Source organism: Vicugna pacos, chromosome 26, assembly GCF_048564905.1.
Source record: "Vicugna pacos chromosome 26, VicPac4, whole genome shotgun sequence".
NCBI lineage: Eukaryota > Metazoa > Chordata > Mammalia > Artiodactyla > Camelidae > Vicugna > Vicugna pacos.
Window position 1 is genome coordinate 15,115,412 of NC_133012.1, and position 25,079 is coordinate 15,140,490.

The following is a 25,079-nucleotide window of genomic DNA, read 5'->3' on the forward strand; positions in this document are numbered from 1 at the left end:
CACAGAAGTTACAAATCTGTGTCCACATTTGTCCTGGCCTCAAGGACTTTATAGCCCAGCTGTAGAGAGGAGGTTAGATGAGTACACAAACAAATATAAACCAAATAGAATGAAGTATCTTCTTTAATTATGGTAGCCATAGCATTTGGATTTGTTGCAATAGTTGGGATGTTATACGATTTTATTACTTTCAATAATAATGCATAGACTACACAACTTAAAGATTTCAATTAAAAATCTTTGGAAGAATTTGCTTCTCAAATAAAGTAATTATTCAAGGGGAAAAAAAGTTTCTTAATATAATCATGTTACCCAGTACTGGTTATTTTGAGACAAGATTATGTCTCTAAGAGCGTAATCACGTGCTGGAGGGCTCTGGAGGAGAAAGTCTTTTCCCAGTGGCATCAAAGACAGTCTTGTGAACAAAGCATTCGGCTGAACCAACCGAACAAACCAAACGATGGAAAGGATTTCATCCAGCAACACTGAAAAACTGTACTCCAGGTGGAGAGAAGCGGCAATCAACAGACTTTGAACCCACAGAGCTGGTGACACTTACCATAGTAAAGCTGTCACCATGGAAGGGGACAGCCACAATGAAGCCAGCTTACAATACATCATTGTTAGGAGCCCGTCAACAACAAGTTAAAATGCTCTACTCAACCATGAAAATAATTTGCACACCTTAGGAAATAATAATAGGTTTTTTTTTTAAACTCACCTATAATCCTTCTGCAAGGGTTCTTTTTTTGGGTGACAAATAAAAATTTCTTCCAACAGGTGCTGGAGTGTGTTCCAGGTGGAAAAGACACTTGCTCTGATCTTCGTTGGCTACAGTTGTGACTTGGACCCTCCCCACCTGGAGACGGAATAGCCAAGCTTGACGCCATCACTGAAGAGTCAGCTGTCGCTCCCGCATCGAGGCATTCTGGTGCTGAGAAAAGACGGTGAGACAGGAGCAGAGTCCTCCTGCCTGTCGTCCCCAGGAGCAGGGACATTTTCTCCTCCTGAAGCTAGTTTTATTAACCTGGTGAAGGGAAGGAAGGAAAAGAAGTGAGATCCAAAAAGCACCCCCAGTGTAACATTATCAAGGGAAACTTCTCAGAGACATACAAGAAGGCGTATTTGCCCTCAGAGATGAAAAGGACAAATGCAGTGTGTAGGCAAACATATCATCATTTCTTTTCGTATCTGATGTTTTGAATGGGTTTTGCAAAACAAATGCCAGGCATTTTAATGACTCAAAATAGCAGCAATTATTAATGGGATGTGGAGGAGAGAGATGAGATTCATTTCTATAAGTAAAAATAATCAATATACTTGTGAATATTCCTCCGTTTCCCATACCTTCCTTAAGATGTCTGTCTTAAGTGAGTTTTCAGACATATGTCAAGACATCAATTCACCACCACTGATGTCAGAAAAAAAATATCCCATTGTCCTGGCCAGATAATAGCAAAGGAAGGTTCCCAAAGGCATGAGGAGAAACGTGGACATGGTTTATAGTCTGTCACAAGTTAGGGAAATAATTCTTGTCTTTGTATCCATGTCACTTGCCGACAATAGCATTAAATTGCTCAAGATACTCAAACAACATGGTGTTCCCGTCCCCTGCGAGGAGAGACCAGACCTCATGGAGTCCTGTCTCATTCGGTGACTGGTAGGTTGTGTGAGTTAGAGGAATGTCTCACATGTCACAAGCTCCACTGCTTGAATTCTGATGCTTTGATTCAGGACCAGTTAGTGGGTTTCTTTTTTAGGATGATAGAAATGAAAGTTACAAATTCTTATTCTTTTCTGAAATTAAGACAAGAAGCTGGCATGACCTGGAAGCTGGAGTATCTAATGAGCTTGAGTTCCTCTCTCTGGAAGAATGCTTCAGATTTTCATAAGAACGTTTCACCTTCAGATTCATTCTACTAATTTTTCGCAACTTTATACACACAATAAATTTTAAGTGTCCAATTCAATAGTTTCTAGTAAATGTACAGAGTTGTGTAACCATCATCACAATCCAATTTTAAAACACTCCAGTCACCCCAAAATGAAGTTCCATGTCTGTCTGCAGGCACCCTTTTCTCCCACTCCAATTCTCCAGTAACATTAATCTACTATCTGTCCCTGTAAACGTACTTCTTCTGGACTTTTCCTTTAATGAAACTTTTCAATACATGATCTTATGTGTCTGGCTTCTTCCGCTTAACAAAATGGATTTGAAGGTCAACCACGCTGTAGAGTGTGTGCCACGACCTCATTCCTTTCCCTTGGTCAAGAGTATTCTGTTGTATGGATGCACCATTTTGTGTTTATCTGTCCACTAGATGATGGACATCTGATTGTTTCCTTGCATAGGCTCATGTGAATAACACTGCTAAAGAACATTTATATACAAGTCTTTGTGTGGATAAATGATTTCTCTTGGGTGGATAACTCGGAGTGAAACTGCTGGGTCATATACTATATTTATGTTTCAACGTTTCTAGAAAATGCCAAACTGTTTGCGAAGTTGGCTGCACCATCATTCTACCTAACTTTACATTTCCTGAGCACCAAATAAACATCACTGTTCTTTGAGCAAGCCTCAATTTCCTAACCCCAGTGGACCTCTGCCAGCTCTTACCAGTTAATGGACTTCCATCACTCCATCATTTTCGATTATATGTATTACAAAAGTGATACCATTTGATGAAATTAAATGCTGGCTACTTGGAACCATTAGGAAATTCAAATTCAAATGGGTTTTGAAAAGTTACCTTCTTTTTTTTTTTAACTGATGCTTGAAAAATGTCAGATACATTCATATTACTGTTATATTTACTGTGAAGTGTTTCATCAAAGCGGTGAAGAGTTGAAGACTAATAAGAAGTGTGGCTGCATAACTCAGGAAATCCTTCAGTAAGTCATCTCTGTAAAGAGACAGAAGAGAGTTCTTTAGAGTGGTGTGACAGCTCTGTGAAAAAGCATGTGTTGTGTGAGACTGTGGCTTGAGTGGCCCATGAAAGATAAGGGAAAAAGGAGACTAAACACCATTCACAGATCAGCACGTCTTTTCTCCCTGAGTGAATTCTACACTGTCAACCTTAAAAGAGCCAAGCTACCATCATGACGTTCAGCAAACTTCTTTTGGACTGAAAGTATTCGACTTTTCACAGGGAGAAGAAAAATGTAAACTTCACTTTTTTTTTTTGAAATGAAGATTCACACTGAATAGAAGAACAAGGCCTCCCCCTAGTGGATAAAGCAAGAATTTGGTTTCCACAGTCTAATTTGGGATCCACAGAGGACAATTCCCAAACATAGACATACAGAAAGAGGTACAACATAGAAAAGTTGATCATCAGTTCTAGTTTACATTTGAAGTACATCAAAATTTGAAAATTATTCCCCCATCTTTCAGCAGGACTGGGAAAGTTCACAGTCACCAGTAATAACATTAAAAAGTAAATGTGGATAATAGAAGAAAGTGAAATCAAGCAAACTTTTAGAAGTAGGCAGGACATTCAGCTAGGTCATTAAAAATGTCAAAGCAACAGCTTCTCTGTATCACAGTCTCCAACACTATATGGACTGCGTGGTGCCCAGGCCGTCAGAGTCTGGGGCATTTTCCTCAGGAGCCCTGTAGCTTGGCCAGATTTTCCAGGATCAGAAGATTAAAAAGTAGGCTTCTTTCTTAATCAGGTCATTTTCAAAGACAGTTATAGGATTTTTATAACTATATATAATAGTCTCTAAATTGTGTGGCTTTTATTATGAGTTACGTACAAGTCTAGAGAACAACAGATTTGAGGTTTATAATTGTGCTGTGACATGCTTATTAGAACCTCAGAACCTGTGCAGAGATTAAACAAAAAGTATGTTAATTTTTGAGGATCCACTGTGTTCTGGGCACTGGTAAGGACTCACTATACATATTTTACATAATCCCCCAAACAGTTCTAAACGTCCCCCTTTTTCACAGATGAAGAACCTGGCACAGAAGTGGCAGAACGGGGGTCTGAACCAGGCTTTCAGGCTCCAGGGTCCACCTTCTAAATCTCTGAATGAAAACGAAGTCAGTAAAATATAAGGTGACTGCATATTTCTCAGTGTTTTTAAGGAGAAACGTGCACCCTTTTCTAATTTGTATCATTTGTTTGGTAATTTTAAAGAAACTGCTAACATTCCAATTCAGTGTCAGAACAAGCACTGAGGTGACACCCACAGGTCCGAGGCGCTCCCCGTGGCTCTGCCTCCACTTCCCTCTGGGCTTGGGGCCACTCATGCAACACCTGTGATGAAACGACCCACCGCTCTTCCTAGTGTTGCTGGTGCTGAAGCCACGGGTGTGCACTGAGGTCGATGGGATGTGGGAGGGTCACTTCTAAAGTGGATAAATGTCCCCGCAGACACTGCAGGACAATCAGAACATAAAATATGAACCCAGACCTCCAGTTATAAGAGAAATGCAGTCAAGAGGGCAAGAGGATCATTTGGTGGAACACCTCTGGGGCCTCCGCTTCCTTTACGTTGACTAGAATTCAGTGTTTCTCCACAGTAGTGCCATTAGCCTTTGGCAAGACAGTTCTTGGTTGTGCAGGATTATCACATGATTGCATCATAGTTAACATCGTTGGCCCCCATCTTTAAAATGCTAGTCGAGCCCTGCACATCCCAAAACTCATTTCTATGGGAAACGGTACAGCCTCCTGGTGAAAACTGTGGCAAAGTTTCTTCAGGCTCTAGAATCTTGTCCCTTACTTTGAATATTTTGACAAGGCATTCTCCAAGTCCAGAAGGAAACAGTCTCTTCCCTATGCGACTTTTTAGTGCCAGCTAATTCTTCTTCTCATTTTATATTTATTATATTTTTATTTTCATCTCATTATTCTCATTTATTTTCTTTCTGTTCCCCATATAAAATCCTTAAGAGCAAACTTGTTGTCACGTTTGTTTTTGTGTTCCCCAAGTCAGAGCTCAAGGCCTTATCTATAATAATTCTTTCATACTCTGAAAGTGCACTGAGAGCAAAGACCAGATAGGATTTTTTTTTAAATTAGAATTCCATCACTACCACTTAACCCAGTGTCTGTCACTATTTTGAATGAGTGTTGAGTAAACGAATAATTGCCAAAATGATTTAAGTCTTCACTGTTAGCTTTAATTTGAAAAACATCTGAAATTGACTTTTTGGTCAGAATATGCAGCAATGAAATATTCAAGGAAATTTTACATACATGCAGTGCCACACAGGTGCTGTCTTCACATGGTGACATCTTTTGCTAAAGACAATCCAATAGTCAAAATACAACTACCTTTGGTTTTCGTGCATCAACACCTATAACTGACAATTTTGCTCAGATACTGAGATAAATTACAGTCACCTCTACACCCAGTTGCCAATAAAAATTCTAAAATCTATGAAATCATGATATTTACATAATATGCCTATGTAAGATCATATTTCGTTTTAGGGAAATCTTGTGGTGATTCTAATCAAAGGAGATGTTACTGGCTTTTTGTGGTTTTATCATTTTTGGAGACAGTCTTCAAAGGGAAGGAAAATGTAAATGTATCTCATTTTCTTCTCCTAACATATTAATAACAATAATATTTGTTTAATTCTTTCAATCTGCAAAGCATTAGTCTATATATTATCTTACCAAAATAGCCAGAAGTTGTTTAGAGCTGATTCAGTGATAGGATAAGTGACTGGACTAGCATTCAGGAATTACTCTGGGCTTTAATCTCCTCCTCTATACATGAGAGAATTGTACTAAATAACCTCTGAGGACTCTGCCACTTCTCACATCATTACTTTTAGTGAAGTTTGTCAGTACAGTCTGAAAACTAACCAAAAAGAAAAGTTTCCAAATGTTTGGAAGAAGTGATAGCAAGCTTCAAGCAAAAAGTCAAATCATAAAAATCGATTTTTATTTCACTCAGTTTCTATGAAATATAATACATAAATTTTTGCAATTTTCTTATATAATTGCATCTCGAAAAACACTCTTGCAATTAAAACTGCCCAAAAATATCTTTCCTTTCTGATTTCAGGAATCTGATGAATCCTGTACTAGTTTGGTAATATTTCGATTGACCAGTAGAGGGTGCATTTGGTTCAACATAATTGTCACACACATGAAGGCCGCTTGCTTCATTCAGGCTGGAAAAAGGTCAAACCTTGCACGGAGGAAATTTGAGGGAGGAATTATTAGTGCGTTAGTTTTCTGTTGTTGGGTTGCTGGTGAGAGGGATTAGAAAAGCACAAGAAGACTTATCTATTACCATTTAACCCACGGTAGTGTTTCTTCTTGGGAAGGAAATTGTCCACCCGCTCTTATCCTTTCTCAGCATTGGTTTGCAGGGGCCTTGAGTATTTTCAGCAAGAGACAGCAACAACTTGGCTACAGAAAACGACTTTTTTCCACCGAGATGCTACAGCCTCTCCTGTGATAGTGGCTCCTCTTTCTCCTCCCTCCCTCTCTCTGCCTTGTTGCACCTTTGTGTGCTGAGGCCATTAGTCCGGAGAGAGCCATTGTCCATTGTAAGAAAATATAAAAGAAGATCATTAGAAGTTCAGATTTCTGGAGTGGCTCTTTGGGTTTTTTGATCAACACAGAGGCTGTCTGAAAAGTGAAACATTTCCAAGGAGAATGTGTGCGAGGCTAAAGAATGCTACGACCCTAAAAAGAGCCTGGAAAAAACCCACCAGCCAGCAGGCTAGACAAAAGGGTGCAGGCTGGGGCCTCTCCTTTGAAAGAGCTGATTCATGTGAGGTCCTGTTACCTGCTTTATCACTGTTTTGTTATGAGGGAAAGGTTTCAGCATTCTTAATTTGTCTTCGGGATGGGAAAAGGGAAGGCAAACTCGCCTGACGGGGGTCAGAGGACAGGTAGCTCCACCTGCCCTCAGAGAGAAGTAACACACACAAAAGACATGGGTTGTCCTCCAAATTCATACTGAATGTTTTTTGTTTTTTTTTTAAAGCAGCCCAAAGACCCTCACTGCTTATCCACTTATCTTGGAAGAATAAGATTTAGGCTCTGGTGGTGGCTGAAAATAAAAGTTATCCAGTATGCTAAAGCAAAAATCAATTCAAAGAACTGAATAGGGAGGGGGAAAAAATCTGTTTAGGAAGTAGTAGGGAAAGTAAAGAACCTTCGTGGAAAGATGAAAGTCAGTTGATGGTTTCGTGAATCATGTTACTGAAATCCTGTTATTTACTAGGTTATTCTAAAGCACATTTCGGTATAAAGTCTCTAGGAATCATCTCATAATATGTATAATTTTTGAATTAATCACCAAACACCCTCTCCTCCCAATGATAAAATTGGCATGTATATGGCATACTGTTGACGATTGGGAGGTTTTTTTTTAATACAAGAAGCAGAATGTGGGCCTTTTACAGTGTTTTATTTCTGGCTTCCTGAAATTTAAGTCTTAAGAAAATGTTAGGAGACACCTGCCATAGTTAATAGCAAATGTCCAATACATACTGGCGGACGATGAAGGGAGGAGGGGTAGAGGAAGATACTTGCTCTGGGTAAGTGCTCCATGAATACTGTTCAGCAACGGCTGCGAGTTAGCAGAAGCTGGTACCTGTGTGAATGTGTTAGCTAGTCACAGACACCGAGTGAAAGACATAACTGGGTTGTTAATTAAGAGGAAAGTGCCCTCAATAAGTAAACAAATGGGCTACTTTTTGAAAATAGATGGCGTCTGACCCAGACGGCTGTTCCTCAGATTTCAGCCACTAACCATTGTCAAGTAGCGTGTAACCACAATTTGGTTTGCCTGGGTTTATTTGGCCAACCTCTTTGTTAGCGTTTTGATCTCACATCTAATATAAATTGTCCTAATATTTCCTTCCTCATTATGCTAGGCTTAATGATACAAAGTAAGAAAGTGGCTAAAATACATATACATACACTTATTTATATCTATTTCTGTAAGTACATGGAACTTTTTGCCATACAAGACTGTTAGCTGAACGTGTTAGCTTAGCGGCTGAATGATAAACAGCTTCTGCTTTCTTTTCAGTATTTAGAGACCCTGATCACTAGCAAACTTGCACTGCTAGTCTGTGTGCACGTCAGGTTGCAAGCTTATTTCAAGATACCTATCTTCCTGATTTTTATGGTCCCTAAGCCCGGTACAGCCACTCTCATAAAAGTCTGCCTTCAACAAGGGGTGGGAAGCATTTTGCCACCTCTCCGAGTCGACCACAAAAAGCATCAGTTCAAGCAAAGTCAACCCTGTCCATTTAAATTTTGTGACAAAAATTACTGCCTCCTAAGAAAGAGAACTTCATAAGATTTTTTTTAAAAAAGGAGAAATGAATAAGCAATTACTTGTTCTAATGAGACAGCTGAGCCCCGTGCCTGTCTGTGGTGAGTGGTGCCGCGGAACCCACCTGGCAGGGAGCAGGAGGCCTGCGGCTGTGAATACCCACCTCTGCCTGACCACGGGCAGGAAACTTAACCTCTCTGAGACTCAATTTCCTTGTGTGAAAAACAATAACCTCTCTCCTAATTTCCTGAGACTCCTTGGAAATACAATGGCCCTTTTTCCATCTAAATGGAAGCTGGATATCTTTCAGGAATATTTGTCATTGCGCCAACTTCCAAGGCTTAAAAAGTCAGAAATCCTTACACGCTGCAGGTTGAGCTCATCTCACCTCCAAAGACCTGCTCTTACTGCAAAGACTGACTCCTTTCAGGTCCTCTTAGAAGCCCCCAGAACCACCCCCTGAGAAGGCAAGCTCTCCCAGAGTTGTGTTTTTATTTAGTGGACAAGCACTTCTGTGCAGTAAGCACTGCTCAAAGCACTTGACAAATGGTAACTGGTATAATCCTACGAGTTGACACCACCCCTTGAACTGCAGCTTGTGGTCTTGTCCCACCTTCCTCCTCTTCTTCCTTCTTCAATAATTCAGCTTCTACTCCAGAAATAAATGTTGAGCGATGGCAGGAGTTGTTAACTGCGGGGGGAGAGGTTTCAAGTGCCACCCCTCCCCAGAAATTCTGATGGGGAATATTCAAGAAAACCATTTGGAATTTTATTTTAGGTGAGAAGACAAGAGCTCTCTTCCTCCTCAGCACAGCCATGCGATTGTCAAAGGACGCTTTGTCAGCAAGCCAGATCCAGAAGAACCCAGATGTCTCTGCAAAATGAAATACCATTTTGCATTTCTTTCATTTTTACTGAAGCTTTGAAGTAAACAGGAATAGGATCAACCCTCAAAAATTACCTGTGGACTGAAGCATTTTTGACCTAAGTCTCGAGGCATTTCTTGGCCTCCTTCAGGACACCAGCTTTGTTTCGTTGCAGAGCCCTGAGTGACAGAAGCGATGAAGGACACCCTGGACAGCGAGCCTGGCTCCCTGATGCCAGAGACCACAGTAGCCCAGCCGCCACTCTCTGGAGTCCTGAGACTTGATTTGCACACATATTTAATTACGTGGTCTGTCAGAATGTTTTAATGTTGGAATAATAACAGTGATTTTGTTAGCAGGCTTGGTTAGGTCGACTGGCTTGATTAGTGACCAGCTTCTTACTTCTGCATAACCCTAGACTAGTGGCTGACCCTCTTCTCGTCTCAGTTTCCTTAGCTATTAAGTAATTATAACAGAACCTACCGCAAGAGTGTGTTAAGAGGAGCTAGTGCATCTGAAGCCCTCACCACAGTATTTAACTCACAGAAAATGCCTGTTCGCATCCCCGTGGTCCCAGGTTACTCACAGCAGTTGGGCCCGATTTCTCTTCACTGAGTGAACTGCTTCCCAAACTACGCTTTGCAGCCCCACTGCTCCCTCAAGTTCAGCACAAAAGAATCCCCTCTTCAGATCATCTTGGAAAACACCGCATTTGCCCTGGAAGTTCAAACTGCACTGATACTGAAAATATTAAAGACTTTGAAAGGCCTGCCATTGAGAAGTTTAATTTTGTTTAACCTGACGAGTCTCAAGGGTCTAAGAGCACCTGACTCTTCAGTTCCACATTCATGGATTCATTTTTGTTAGCTCATCTTTGTTCTCTCCATTTCAAGGTCTTAATTCTCCTGAAATGAGACCATCTCATTTCTCTTTAACATACATGGAGCATCAAGCTGTGTTATAGGTCCTTACTTGGCAACACATAGGTCTTTGCAGAAATAAATGAGCTAAGGACCTTGAGATGGAAAGATCACCCTGGATTATCTGGATGGGCCCCAAATCCAGTGACAACTGTCCTGATCAGCACAGAGGACACGGACAGAAGAGGACGAGGCAATGTGACCACAGAGGCAGAGATGGGCAGGGCATGGCCACAAGCCGCAGAATGCTGACGGCCACCAGGAGCTGGAGGACTCAGGAAGTGGACTCTCCTCGGGAGCCTCCATAAGGAATGAAGCCCAGATGACACCGTAATTTCAGGCTTCCAGCTTCCAGAACTGTGAGAGAATACATTTCTGTCATTCTCAGCCACAGAAGTTGTGGCCGTTTGATCTGTGGCAGCCCTAGGCAACTAATGGACTCAGTTTCCCCATTTACAAATCATGAGGCTGGTAAAAGCCCACCTTGGAAAGTGCCATGAGGACCAAATATAATAACGCATGTGAAATACTTCTGCAATTCAAAGTACTCACACAGATAGGACATTATTTTGATCAGTATTACGCAGAGTCCCCAAACTCTTTTTTCTCTATGGAAACAATGATTCCAACTGTTTGCTTGGCAATTTTTCTGCTTTACCTTATTCCGTTGTTTTGTTTTGTTTTATGAGAACTTGATCCAGGATTCTCATCTCCTCCCATTCAATACCCAGTGTGGCCAATGCTCGACTCCTTAGGAAAATCCCAGGCACATTCATCATCCAGCTCCTGCAGACATAGTCACGTATACACATTTAATTATGTAATTCATATAATTATATGACATATAGAGTATTAGTTAGACAATAAATTGATTATATAATTAACAATATTTACATTGAAATAAATCCATTGAGATAATGGAGAAAAGATTATGATAAATGAATATTAATCTCAATGTACTAAATTACACTCCAGTGATATTTAGCTTTATATCTCCATTTTAATAAGAGATGTACTAGATACATTTTAATCAAATCTGCCTCTTTGGGTTCTGAAAATAAATAGATTTGCTGTCCTCAGACTTGTTCCTCAAAAGCTCAAATCACAAGAACTACGGCTTTTAAAACAAACCAAATGCAATTGGAGATGCAGCCCTCCATACCGGGGGCAAGTGAGACCCTCCTTTGTTAGAGGCTCACTTCCTTAACTTCCTCAAGAACAGAAGCTCAGAGATGGCACATCTGTCAAGAAGCACACTGAAGGAGCCAACGTGGCTACTCTCACGCTGCTTTTGAAACAGTGTCCTTTCCCTATTCATTTCAGCCATTGACTCGCCTACTCCCAGCCGTGATCAAATTTCCCTTTCCTTTTAAAGTGAGAATCTTCATTTGATAGAATCTAGACTTGACTGGGTATTTAGCTCAGAGTGGCAAGCCATGAGGGCTTCCAAGAGGTCTTTTACTGTGGTATTCAAATTTAAATGTATTTCTAGAAACTGATTCCTCCTCTCTCAAATCATCCTAAATGCTACTGGAAAGTCAATGAATTTGTAGGAAACTTTACTGAAGCCAAAGAGGATTTTCATTCCAACTTTGCTTTTTTTCTACCCCAGTCTCTCCCTTCATAATCCTACCATCTGAAACTTTTGACAAGATTTTTTTCCCCAAAGTCTTTTAAAATTTTTAAGTGGCTGTCCTGGGGGGATGAGTTTCTTCCCAATTTAGTTTGTGGCTTGCTCTACACTTACCACAATTTAGCTCACATGTCCCTGTGAAAGTTCCCCACTCACATATATAACGTTGTTCCCAACCGATGGTTGGCAAAGGTTACTATGACGACTGCGCATCCTACTGATGTGTCTCACATGCTTGTAAATCCTGACAGGTACGTGACGTGGGAAGGCTCGTCAATGGCCTGAGCCATTAGTCTCACCAATCCCTACAACCAGCTCAAAACCAGCATGTTTATGTCTCATATTGTTCATCCTAGACATGCTTAAACACCAAATACATGTCAGGAATGCTTTTAGGGAATTAGAATACACCTAGGAATTAAAGCAACAAAAACCACTGCCCTCAAAGAGCTTGCCTTCAAGTGAGCAACAGCAGTTAACTCTTACGAGAAGTCAAGTACGACTTTTAGTATTTCATATAAATTAACTCATTTTGTCCTCACAACAACCTTATGAGGTTGATGTACTTAGTATCCCCATTTAAGAGAACAGAAAACTAGGGCAAAAAGAGTTTAAAGACTTTGCCCAGAGTCATGCTTTAACCTTCAAAGGAAAATTAAAATGCAAACATTTACAAAAGAGTGTGATAAATGCCCCACTCAATGGATGCTTGGCTCAGCACTCAATAAAATCTGGTGAATAAACTTATCTTCACTGAACTATCAGAGGATGCCTTAGTCCATTTGGGCTGCTGTAACAAAACACCACAGACTGGGTAGTTTATACACAACAGAAGTGTATTTCTTGCAGTACTGGAGGCTGGGAATCTGAGGTCAGGGTACCAGCATAGTGGGTGGCAGCACTCTTATGGGTCGCAGACTTATTGTGTCCTCATGTGACAGCAGAAGGGGGCAAGGGAGCTCTCTCAGGTCTCTTTTAATAAGGGCACTGATTCCACTTGTGAGGATTCCACCCTCAGGACCTAATTACCTCCCAGAGTCCCCCATTTCCAAATACCATCACCTTAGGGGTTAGCTTTCAACATATGAATCTGAGAATGACACAAACATTCAGATGATAGCAAAGGACTTCGGTTATGCAGCTTCTTTTTACAACCTACACAAATAAAGCTGTTAATCTGACAATCGTAATATTTCCAGACTTAAAAATTACAAGATCAGTATAAAAATGATCAGTCCAGTGCTATAAGAAAAGTGCAACTGATGATTACTTTATTGCTGAACTACTTCTTTTAGTAATAAAAGTCATTTTAGCACTTACCATGGTTCCTAACCATATGTATCTTATATTATGAGTAACCTCTCTCTATAGCTACTTTCCTGCACTTAGATGTGCCCTCTCCCATAGCAAAGATTTAGCAAAATAGTAAAATGCCTCGTGTATCAGAAATGTATAGGGTAGCGTTTACCTCTAGGTTTCTTTGTGAGCATATGAGGATATTGACAATTGTAAATTGCAGCCAGATATATGCACATTAAGTTGCAACGAGAATCAGACCCTATAAGAAACTTACTGGACAAAGTTCCCAAGATAATTCAGTGGCAGAAGAATAGTCTTTTCTACAAATGACACTGGCCTAACCAGACATCCTGAGGCAGAAGGAGAAATCTGAACTCTTCTCTCACACCATGCACGAAAGGTAACCTAAAATGTACTACAGATCTAAATATACGAACTAAAACTGTAAAACTCTTAGAAGAAGACATAGGAGTAAATTTTGGTGATTTTAAATTATCTAATAACTTTGTGAACACATCAAACACAGGAGGAAAAGAAAGCATTAACAAATGGACTTCGTCAAAATTCAAAACCTTTGCACTTTGAAATATACCACAAAGAAAGTAAAAAGGCAAGCCACAGACTAGAAAAAAGGGCTTGAAGTCACAGATCCTCTTATAGGACTTGTATCTAGCATAAAGAATTCTTGCAACTCAATAATTAAAAAGATAAGCAGCCCAATAAAAAAAGTGATCAAAATATCTGGATACTTCACCAAAGAAGATACAGGAATGGCTAACACACACATGAAGAGATACTCAGCATTATTTGTCACTGGGGAGAGGCATATTAAAACCACAATGAGATCTCACTTCACACTAACTAGGATGGCAGTGACAAAAGGCAGACAATGCCGAGTGTCGTCAAGGATCTGGAGAAACTGAAAAGAACTCACATACTAGTGGGAACATAAAATAGTGCAGCCATTTACAGAATAGGTCCATCAGCCTATGTCAGCCTGGTGAACTGGCATTTTCTACATTTTAGATTAGAATCTAGACACCATTTCACTTGCAACTTCAGAAAGTAAAAGACAAACATTCCATTTTCCCTTATTCTGTGGCCCATGAACAACAGCACGAATCAATTACCAAACTCCTTCCCCACCAAACCTACACACGGCTTCACAACTTTCTCAGCAGGGAATGCTATGCAAACATCTCTATTTGTCATCTCATGTTATTTTGGCTTATTTTAGACCTTCCATCAGCAGTCCCCTCCCTTTTTGGTAATATTATCGTACCTGACCTTATGTAGGTTCTTTAGTAATCATAGCTGTGAATTTTTAAAGGGTTTTTTTTTGGGGGGGGTGGATATTCTTACCTATCCCCTTAAGTTGGACTACAGAAGCCATCACATGATGGACTTAGCTATAAATCTTGTTTTATAAAAAAAAATTATATACTGTAATGAATTATTTTCATTTTTAATCAAATAATAGCTTATTTCTTAGTCAAATACAATGTTAGAAACTTAAGAAGAGCTTGTTATTTAAAAACATAAGAAAGTAAGTTATAACATCCATGTATGAACTCCACAATAATCCTTGAGATAATTTTTATTGTCACACAAGGCATGTCCAGCATGTATAATTATCTAATTTTAGGATCCTTCAAGAAGAATAAAGAATATATAGACCTTTAAAAATCCCAATACTAAATCTCACTGATTCCAACTTCTTTATACGATTAAAGTTTTATACAGGAAGTAGTATTCATTTTTCTTTTGTTAAGTTGGTTCAGGCACACCTGCCTCTGAGCATCCCAGCCTCTGGCAAACTCTTCCGTATCTGATTAGTTGTGAAAGAGAACTTGGAGCTGCAACATTCCTCCTCTCCTTAATTCTAATTCCTGGCCTGTCGTGCTCAGGTTCTAAGCATCACTGAGTCTCACACAGATCTCTCACAGGAACCTATTTCTTTCATTTCCCCCTCAACCTAAATGGAACCCACAGCCTTGAAATCACCTGCCAGTTTCTTTGTTTTCAACTGCCTTAAATCTCACATTATAGCCTCCACAGCTATGTACAAAATCATGTAAGGCGGACCATATTTCCTGGAACGATGCTGAATGCTGCTGTATTCCACAATATTGTTAGTGGAAATGGCCTAATGCGATCTAACATGCTGTCAGAGAAACAGAGAGTGAGATAAAAGTCGTCATTAAGGATCATGTAACTATTATCTTGCTCACTTGTGTTCTTTTAAGAAACGCTTACTACACTTGACTCTGTTGATAACAGCAAGCCTGGATTATATTTTTAAAAAAATAGCAATCTGCCCCTATTCAAGTGGTACCTTCAGCACCTGCTGTCCACCGAAAGTGTAAACATGTGGTAACAAACAAACCTGAGATCTGGCTGGTTGTGCCCCAGGCACATCCTTCCAGGGCAGGCACTCTGTGCCATGGGTTGCCACCTCTGTAAAAGATTCTCCTGCACAATTTGTTTGGGTACCCTGCCTCCCCCTGGTTCCTTAATAGCAGCATGACAAAACACACAATTAGGTTCCTCTATCTGAGTGGAGTCTTTCTGACAAGGGACACACTGTGAACCTCTGTGTTAACATGAACAGGTGATAAAGGAAGTCAAATAGCAAATCACAGCTGCCAATATCAGAGTCACATGAAACAGAAATCTACAGGGCAGCCATCTACCTGAAGCCCCGGAGAGCAGAGTTTGCTTTTCTGACTCTCCTCTTTCTGGTCGCACCACCAGGACTTTCTATGCTGCTTGGCAGCCCATTAAAACGAAAACTGCTTTAGCCTGAGAGGCAATAAAGCTGAAGAACTGCTGCCTTGAGTCTTCCTCGAGGCCACTTGAAAGACGACCATCGCAAGATAGGCTGGCTTCTGGTAAACGTCCTATGGTAAAGAGCAAGTTCCAGAACAGCCGGGAATGCCTGCACAAAGCTACCAGGAGTGGCAGTGAAGTGGCGAGCCATCACTAAAAGAGCGGCCACCGCTTCAGTGACCAGGACTCTGCTCAGCCTTGAAAAGCAACATGTTCGGTTTGCTTTACACGAACTCATGGAACAACTGCTCTTAGAGGCAAGGAGAAGTATCCGGTCACTCAAAACTAAGTATGAATAACACTGGGAACGCAGGGGAGGGACTGTGGGAGATTGCAAAGTGAAAAAAAGACACAGCCCGACTCTAAAGCCATTTCAAATCTAATAGAAGGGATGAAAGAAGAAATAATTCTAATCACAGAAACCTGCATGCGGAAGGCACTCCACCTTGTTTTCTAACGTGATAAACACACTTGATCTCTTCCTGCCTCTATTTCCCCAGTAGCAAAATGAGGGCATGCCCCTCCAATGCCACCTGGAGGATTAAGGGAGAGACTAGCCAGAAACAATCAAAAAGCTTTGTGCATAGTAACTACTTGATAAATGTTAGCTTTCAAAAAATTCTTATAAAACAAAAATAGCAGAAGAGCAAAAACAGAGAAACTGCTGCAGCTCTCTGGAACTGGAAATCAATGTAATGGGAATAATGGAACTTTAGAGCGAATTGTGGGATGTATGGTTGTCTGAGAAGCCTTAAATAAACAGACACAGTTTGGTGGAGGAAAAACAGCAAGATTTCAGAGGAGCACAAAAGGAGAAATGCATTTAATGGAGATAAGAAATGAGAGTTGTTAAGCTGTCAAGTCCTAGTAAAATGAAACCATGAAGTTTAATCTGATTAAATGACAATTTCAGAAAACCAGGATTAATCCTAGAAATCAGAAGATCTTATTCTGATATTAACTATTTCATTGATTAAATACAGAAATTGAAGTAGAAATTATCCAAAGTCCCTTTCAGAACTACATTAGGATTCTGATACTCTTAACATGAAATTCTTACCTCTTTGATCAAGAATTTAAAAAGGTTCATTAAATAAGTTAAAACTGCATCATTTTGAAGGCCTGCTTCCATTTGCTCCTCAGTAACATCTCATTTAATAACACTACTTTTAAAAGATTGCCAGAGTCAAATAGTTCAGAATTACATGTAACGTCTCTGGTTATTTGTAACTCTCACATTTCATGTGTCCAGTTCTATCGACTACACGTCCATAAATGCCAATATAAAATGTTGTTTCCTTCTAACCAAATGAAATCTTTCTCTTTTTTTTTTACTTCCCCTAATGCAATTTAGATTTTATTTATCAATTTTTACTGAGGACCAACTTCTAAGTTTCAAGAACCACGGCACTAACAGATAACACCCCAAGATGAGAAACTGAGCAAAAAAAATCCAGAAAGACAGTGAGTGAGTCCAGGGATCTAACAGATAATATTAAGCAATCCAAGAATTTCATCTACATGAAAATCTACAAAAGGCAAAACTGCTTTTTTTCTAGAGTAGATAAATGGCTTCACTGGGCAGTGTTCAGGGATGTGGATCAATTGTGAAGGGGCATAAGGAAATATTTTAGAAAGTGGGAACTCAGTTACACCTTGATTATGGGGCTGGCTACATGACTATATACAGTTGCTAAGATTCATTAAACTGTACACCTAAAATGGGTGAAATTTATTGTAAGTAATAAATAGTTCCATTAAAAATATTTTATAATGATACTTATTTGAGTGATTTATTCCTCAGACTCGGGATTTAGCACTGAAGATACAAAACTGAATAAAATACACAGCCATGTGACCCCCTTCAAGATCACAACATAGTCAAGGATGTCGACGTATAATCATTACTGTTTAAGCACCATGCAGGTAGAATCATTAGTGACAAGAACGTCTCTTAGAGGTTCAAGGGGTAAGGAACAGGAAAGTTAACCTTTTCCAACATGCATGGGAGAACCCAAACTAGAGTCTGTAGTAAATTCTCGTAAGTGAAATGGATGCCCATGACAGTTGACTACATTCTCAAGTTCCATTAATGGATGTGAACTCATCATGGAGCATGGCATGAACTCACTCCTGGCCTTTCAAGGAAGATGTCAAAGATGGAGCCTGTACTGTGGCACCAGATTGGGATGGGTGCATTGAGGGAAGTGGAGGGCAGAGAGAGGGAGAATTCAGAAGCAGTGTTCTAAGAAATGGTGATATAATGGTGAATATAATATTTAAAAATCCCTTCTTGTATTGCATTTAATATATCATTTACTATTTAGGGGAGTATTTGTTACTTGGAAAACATTTCATTTTGAAAATCACCTTACAGACACTGCCAAAATAAAACAGGGAATAAGAGGCTAAATCTTAGCCTTAAATTGAGACACTCAATAATATTTTAATAAATAAATGTTCATCAGAATGAGAAAACTGGTTATTTACTGGTAATAAATTAACCATTTTCAATCTATTTAAAGGCAGTGTAGCTCTTTAAAAAATAAAGACCCTATCTTTAATAAATATATGCTGGATATTTATAAACAAAATGGAATTCAAAATTAACCAGTTGAAGAGAGATGAGAGAGTGGGTGAAAAACAGATGAAATAAGATTGGCAATGTGTTGATTGCTGAAACCAAGTTGATAGCCTATGGGACTTCCCCTAATAAAAAGTTTATTTAAGGTATAGCTATAGCATATTAATTACCAAGTTTCATAGTTTGAACTACCCGTTATAAGGATAAAATAAAAACCAAACAATAAAGGCTTGATCAAGTGATCCCCAAAATGATACCATGTGTCAGAAAACAGAACATGCATTTAGCTGCCACAATTTCTATCTCTGTATTGAATACCATTTTCTTGTCTGAAAGATTATCATCTTGTTTACTCCAAGTACTTTGCAGCACATCGTAATTAACAGGAGCCTTTCAGTTATTGATTCTGCTGCAATGCTAGGGAACTTGAATATGGGTTATTATGGTCCAGAGTGAACAGAGGTTCTTGTATCTCACTGACAATGAACTCTGACTGTTGACTGAACTTTTTTCCTTGTTCCTTTTGTATCATTGTCTTGGTAGCGCCATTGTCCAATTATTCAGGCTAAAATTTTTGGAGTCATCTTTTAATTCTTTTTCTTGCTAGCCCCTGAAGCCCAGGTGAAAGGCGATGATAGCTTAGAACACAGTGGGAGGAAGTGGGAATTAGCAGTTAAAGTCTTGAAATATTTTGGAAGTAGATCCTAAGGCTTCCCTCAAGGATTTACATGGGGTATGAAGGAAGTGAAGGCTGAGCAATTGGAAAGATGGAGTTTATCAACTGAGATGGGGAAATTTGCTGAGGGTAGAGATCCAGGACTGGACATGCTAAACTGGAGATGCTTAGAAGACAATGAAATGGAAATGCGTTTGCTCTAAGTGATAAACAGCAGCCAGTACCACACTTATATATTCCACCTTATATGCATCATCTAATTTGAGGTGATTCTTACAACAACTTTATTCATCATTTTTACCCAGATGCTAATTAACTTGCCTCATAGATCACTGGAGTAATAAAAGGAGAGGCTGGAATGGAAACCCTTCCTTCTCTTTGTCCAAAAGCTGTGTTCTTACTCTCCACTCTACACAGCCCCATTACTAATAAATGGAAAAATGATACTAAAGAGTCATGTTTCTTAGAATTTATTACCTGACCCCAAACGGGCCAACTATTAAAATTTAGCATTGGCTAAATTGTAATGAACTGCAAAGAAGTCTCTGAACACCAACCAGGAGAACAATTTCCCAAAATTGACCACACTATGCCCCAAGGCACAACAGGAAATCAAAATTTGGCATGCAGCCAGTTTTAAAGCTTTCATCGTTTTAATCTCCAGAGATTATTATTCCAACCTTAAGTAGCTTATGTGATTTCCCTTCATAGGTCAGACCAAAAAGTCAGCAGCGATTTGGAGAAAGACCCTACCATTGTGTTCGGTGACATTTTATATCGGCAGGAAGTAGCCGTTTATGCAATTATTTTGTGTAATCCTTACATTCTTATTGGTATAAGCTAGAGAAAAGAAAATATATATATATATATAAAATGATCATGTTTCTTAGTGTGAAACTGGACAAAATGCTCTCTCATTGTGATCTCTTCTTTCCACTAAAATGTAATTATGTCAGTGAAGTACCTGCAACTAAGGGAAAATGAGAAAATAATTTTATTACAATGAACCAGGAAGCTTGAGATAGGGACATGTTCTCATTACTTTTCTACTTTATTTCTCAGGGACTCAATTCCTCCTTGAAATAGTGTCTATTTATAAAACCAACACAAAGACACAGCTACATTCCTTTAAAGATTTGGGGAACTGGAGTGAAACTCCTAAATTCAAAATTGCTGTCCCTTATTTTATCAATAGTTGTGGTGACCATTAATTCTGTCTCTTTTCCTAATTGACTTTGACCTGCCAATAAAAAAATTTTAACTCTTGAATTGAAAAATGAAATAAAATAAAAACTATGTTGCTTGTAAATCCTTCTGTATTTCATCTACCAGCTTACCATTTTTCTAAATAGCTAAATCATATACAAATCAGTAGGACTGGTTTATCTAAACAAAGATTTAAAATTTTAGAGCCTATAAATGAGCCAATTTACACTTAAGTTGTACTTTGCTATCTTAGTACTTATAGCATATGAATCTGAAATACTAAAAAAATGTATAGTCCTTAAGGTATCTATCCACTTTATACAAGCCTGGCAAGAGACTGAGAACAGATGCTGGGTGATTCTCAACCCTGTGATTAAGAGAGAGTGATTAAGGACACAGAGGGTGTATTAGTCAGCATTTTCTGGGGAAAAAAAACCCAATAAATTAGGTACAGAACTATACGATATAGATATAGGCTTACTTTTGGAATTGGCTCACACAATTTTGGAAGCTGGCAAGTCTGAAATTTTCAGGGCAGGCCAGAAGGCTGGAATTGACATTGTAGCTCAAGTCCACAAGCTATCTGCTACCAGAAGTTCCTCTTCCACTGGAAAATGCAATCTTTTTCTTTTAAGGCCTTCACCTGATTAGATGAGACCCACCTTCATGTTGAAGGCTAATCTACTATACTCAAAATCTATTGTTTTAAATGTTAACCTCATCTTTAAAGAACATTCCCAGACACATCTAGACAGGGTTTTGACCAAGTATCTGGGTTGACCACTGCCTAGCTAGGCTGACACATAAAACTAACCATCACAGGGAGCTTGGAAGACCTTACGATAAAAGCAGAAATTACATAGGTGGTGTGCAGGTGTGATAACAAAAGTAGATTCTTTAATTAGATGCACGGTGAAATCCAAATGCTATCATGATTTGACATTTTAAGTACAGCATTCATTATTTTAAAAGTAATAATTACTCATCATTTCCCACTAAGTCTATTCCACCCATGAATAAAGCAATCATTCTGAGTTAACTCTCAGTTAAGAGTGATTTCGTTTACATGTTCTAAATTTCTTATAGAATTTTTTTCCCAACACACTAGTAATTTCTACTTTTCCAGCAAATCATACAATTTATAAAAATTGTTTCCCCTGGAAGAAAAAATTTGAAAACAAGTAAGCCTCTGGTAACTAAAAAAACTATTATTATTATTATTATAAAACTATTATTATTATTATTATTATTTCTATTAAATAGGAACATCCTTTGAGGAGTATTTCAGCAAAGGCTTATAGGGACATTACAGAATGATTCAAACATTCAAGACACCAACACATACTCTTACTCTGAACAGGAGTCATTATATTTATATTTCATCATAAAAAATGACCTACTTTGCTAACACCTCCAGGAGTGGTAACAAGATTCAGAAAGAGGTTTGTGAAGAGAGTAAGAAGCACTACTAAAGCCCAGAAATTTCTCATTTGCATCAATTATTTTTAAATAGTAAACTGGAAAAAGATGTTGCTTCCAACTGTACCATGATTACAGCATATGTGGTTGGACAGTCTGAGGATAGATTAGAACAGAAAAAAAGCTGGACTATTCAGAAACATTACTTCTGGTTGAATCCTACATCCAGCGGTGAAGGTAAGGCAAGACAATTATTCTGGGAGACAGATGAGTTGGCTGATCTTAAAACAGAAGGTGATGAGGACCACAGGTGGGCAAATCATGGAGGGAATGTAACATCACAACACCCAAATAATATTACTAAAATCATCAGAAATAAGTCCTTATCTTACAAAAATTTTTAACTTAAAACAACAACAAAAAAACCTTTAGTATTCAATTTGAAATCTCAACTCTATTTTGACTGCTTCAACATTTTTATTTTAATTTAATAAGAATCTTATGAAAAGTAAAGGAAAAGGGAATATTTTAAAAGAGACAAGGTATATTGCTCTTCCTGGAGTTCTGTAAGATCATTTTCATTAGACCTGTAGTATACAGACCGGGGTGTGGGTGTGTGTGTGTGTGTGTGATCTTTATTTAGGTATATAGTAATATACAATCTATATATCTAGATAAATAGATGCCAGAGACAGAAACAAATTACTTTTTGAATGTTGGACCAACTTTCTCATATGATGCAGATGAGAAAACATTAAATGGAGAATTAAATCCAAACAAAACATTAAGTTTGTCATTATTCTGTGATAAAACTTCAATCATTCCATCATTTAAATGACTAATACAAATATTCCACAACACTTATGATCAAGCTACTTAAATCATTTTGTCTTATTCACAGCTATTCTCAGTATCTAAACTAGTGCCGTAAGTATTGTAGAAAATCAAGGAAATTATTTTCAAACATGCATATAGAAGCATATACTGACAAAAACTGGTAGGAGAAATTTTTTTTTTTTTTGGTAGGAGAAATTTTTAATTCTTCATTGAAACAAGAATCCCTATATGGCATATTTTACTAAGTCACTAAAATATGTCAGGCTATAAATTTAGATGGTTTGTAAACTTTTTTTAAATTTTTCTTAATTTTTAATGTAAATTTTCTTTCCTTCCTTGAGAGCATCCCAAATTGATGTTTCTATAATTAATCATACTGCAAATACATAACATTATTCTGTTTTTACCCTTGGCATGGAATCTGTGATGGTATAAAAATCATTATATCTAATTATTCTAATTTATAATTCCTCAAACATTTATATCAGGGACACACGAAGCAGAATGAAAGAAAATGTGATCAGTACTGACTTCTTATGTGTGAAATATTCTGTATTAAATTATTCTCACATGGAGTGACCTACATAGCAACTAAGAAACCTTTGAGCTTTTCAGGAAACGGTTCTCTCATAATTGCTCAAGAATTTGGGGTTCTACATTTTAGGGACCTTCCAAATAAAATTTTTTTTACTTTAGGGGGAGTATGTGTATAACCTTATAATCCTAAAAGGATAAATATATTTACATAAAAGAGAAAAGAATCTACTCAATAACAAGATTAATATTGAGAATTAAATTACAGTTAAAATTGTATCTTTGCAGGACAATAAAAATTTCCTTTTAACATTCTTTTACGCTATCCATAGCACAAAACCTTCCTAATTTTATTTGGCCTTTATATTCTTATTATATTATAATTTAATATTGTAATATGACACTTATGTTATCATTTGTAATGAAAGATATTATTCTAGAAGGTAAAGTGTTCATAATACACCAGTACTCTTTAGCTAAATAAAAAGTTATTGTTTCTACTGTAAAACCCAGATAATACAATTTATTTTCTAAATTTTCTGAACCAAGTCTCTCAGAAGAAACAAGCAGCTAGGATTACCATTAAACATGGATATGTTTTGAAAGAAGCTAATCTTACTTGAGTCCAATTAAATAGAGTTAGACATGAAAGTCCACATGAATAGTCTATTTCCTGTTCCGTCCCAGCAAAGGAGCTGCCTGCAGCGGCTGTGAGTCTCCCCCTGTCATCTTCCTCAGCGCTTGACTGATAAAGGAGGCTTTTGTTCTACTGATAAGTGATACATTGTGCACCACTCAGGTGCCCAGAACAAAAAGTGTAGGGCACACATTGAGCCTCTCTGGTCAGTTTTAAGATGAATAAAAGGAAAACTAGCTTTACCTGAGATGTGTTTCTTTCAGTGAAACTTTCCTTGCCCATCCTAAAGAAAAATATCATTTTATCTGTTTTTAAAAGCTTGCTCTATAGTTTGTTTCTCCCTTACCCAACCCCAAACCCCACCCCCACCCCCATTCTGAGAAGACAAAAGCAACAGGAACAGAAGATCTTTTTTATTAAAATGCTTATATTGGGTGAATTGCTGGCTTTTTGAAGGGGATTGTTGGAATGCCCTTAAGATAAGTTGTTTCAACCTGTCTAAACAAGTTGATAGAGTCATTTAAATAACCATTGATTCTATTATGTTATCAATGTAGAAGATTTTTAAATCTTTTCTATATGTTCTTAAACTCACCTAAAATGTTTTATCTTTACTCAATACATTGCTACTTGGAAAGAAGTATATAACATAAATAAATGTCACTTAGTAAATGTGAATTAAAGTCTATAAATAAACTATAATGAATAAATAAAGACATACAAGAATGCTTTTAAAATCCCTGTAGGATACATTATTTGTTTAATGAAATCATATCTTAGAATTTCAGTATTTTTCTAGAGACAATGTCAAACTGAAACTGCACAGGACACTGGGAGGCTTTCCTGGGTGACAAGACTTCTCTTTGTCCCATTAGCTGTTTGCAGGAAAGAAGACTTTAGTCTCTTAGACCTTCCCTGAGTTCCAAAGAGCAGACTCGAGCAGTTATTAATCAGAGAAGTGATGGAGTACAGAAACAAAGGGAAAGCAGTTAAGCAAGAGAGTCTGAATGATAGTTCAGAGTCCTAGTTCCCTCTCAAGGGACACGTAACAACTGGACACATTATCTTTGAGTTGTTATGCAGAAACTAGACCTCTGCGCATGCTAACTGCAAGCACTAGACCTCAGACTGGTTGGAACCAGAAAATTAATTAAGATTCCTGAAATACTACCCTCTTACCTCACGACCAACCAATCAGAACAAAGCCATGTGCCTTGCAGCCCTCACCCCACGGGTTGCCTTTAAAAAACCCTTCCCTGAAAGCCACCTGCAAGTTCAGGTCTTTTGAGCATGAGCTGCCCATTCTCCTTGCTTGGTGCTCTGTAATAAACCCTGCATTTTCCCTCACCACAACCCAGTGTCAATAGATTG

The 25,079-nt window shown here is 38.3% G+C and overlaps 2 long non-coding RNA genes across 2 annotated transcripts in view; both read right to left on the bottom strand.

Annotated features, from left to right (window-relative positions):
* Positions 1–642: 642 nt before the first annotated feature.
* The window catches only part of LOC140689599 (uncharacterized), a 30,852-nt gene continuing 6,415 nt past the window's right edge, over positions 643–25,079 (bottom strand). Inside the window, exons 3-5 of the long non-coding RNA XR_012064639.1 lie at positions 10,713–10,840; positions 2,754–2,906; positions 643–1,027 (exon numbers count right to left, since the gene is read on the bottom strand). This is a non-coding gene — a long non-coding RNA (uncharacterized lncRNA). The remainder of the gene's footprint in view (positions 1,028–2,753; positions 2,907–10,712; positions 10,841–25,079) is intronic.
* LOC140689600 (uncharacterized) lies at positions 9,024–9,309 on the bottom strand. The gene is made up of 2 exons (XR_012064640.1): positions 9,230–9,309; positions 9,024–9,142 (listed from the first exon to the last, which is right to left on the bottom strand). It is a non-coding gene; the product is annotated as an uncharacterized lncRNA (long non-coding RNA).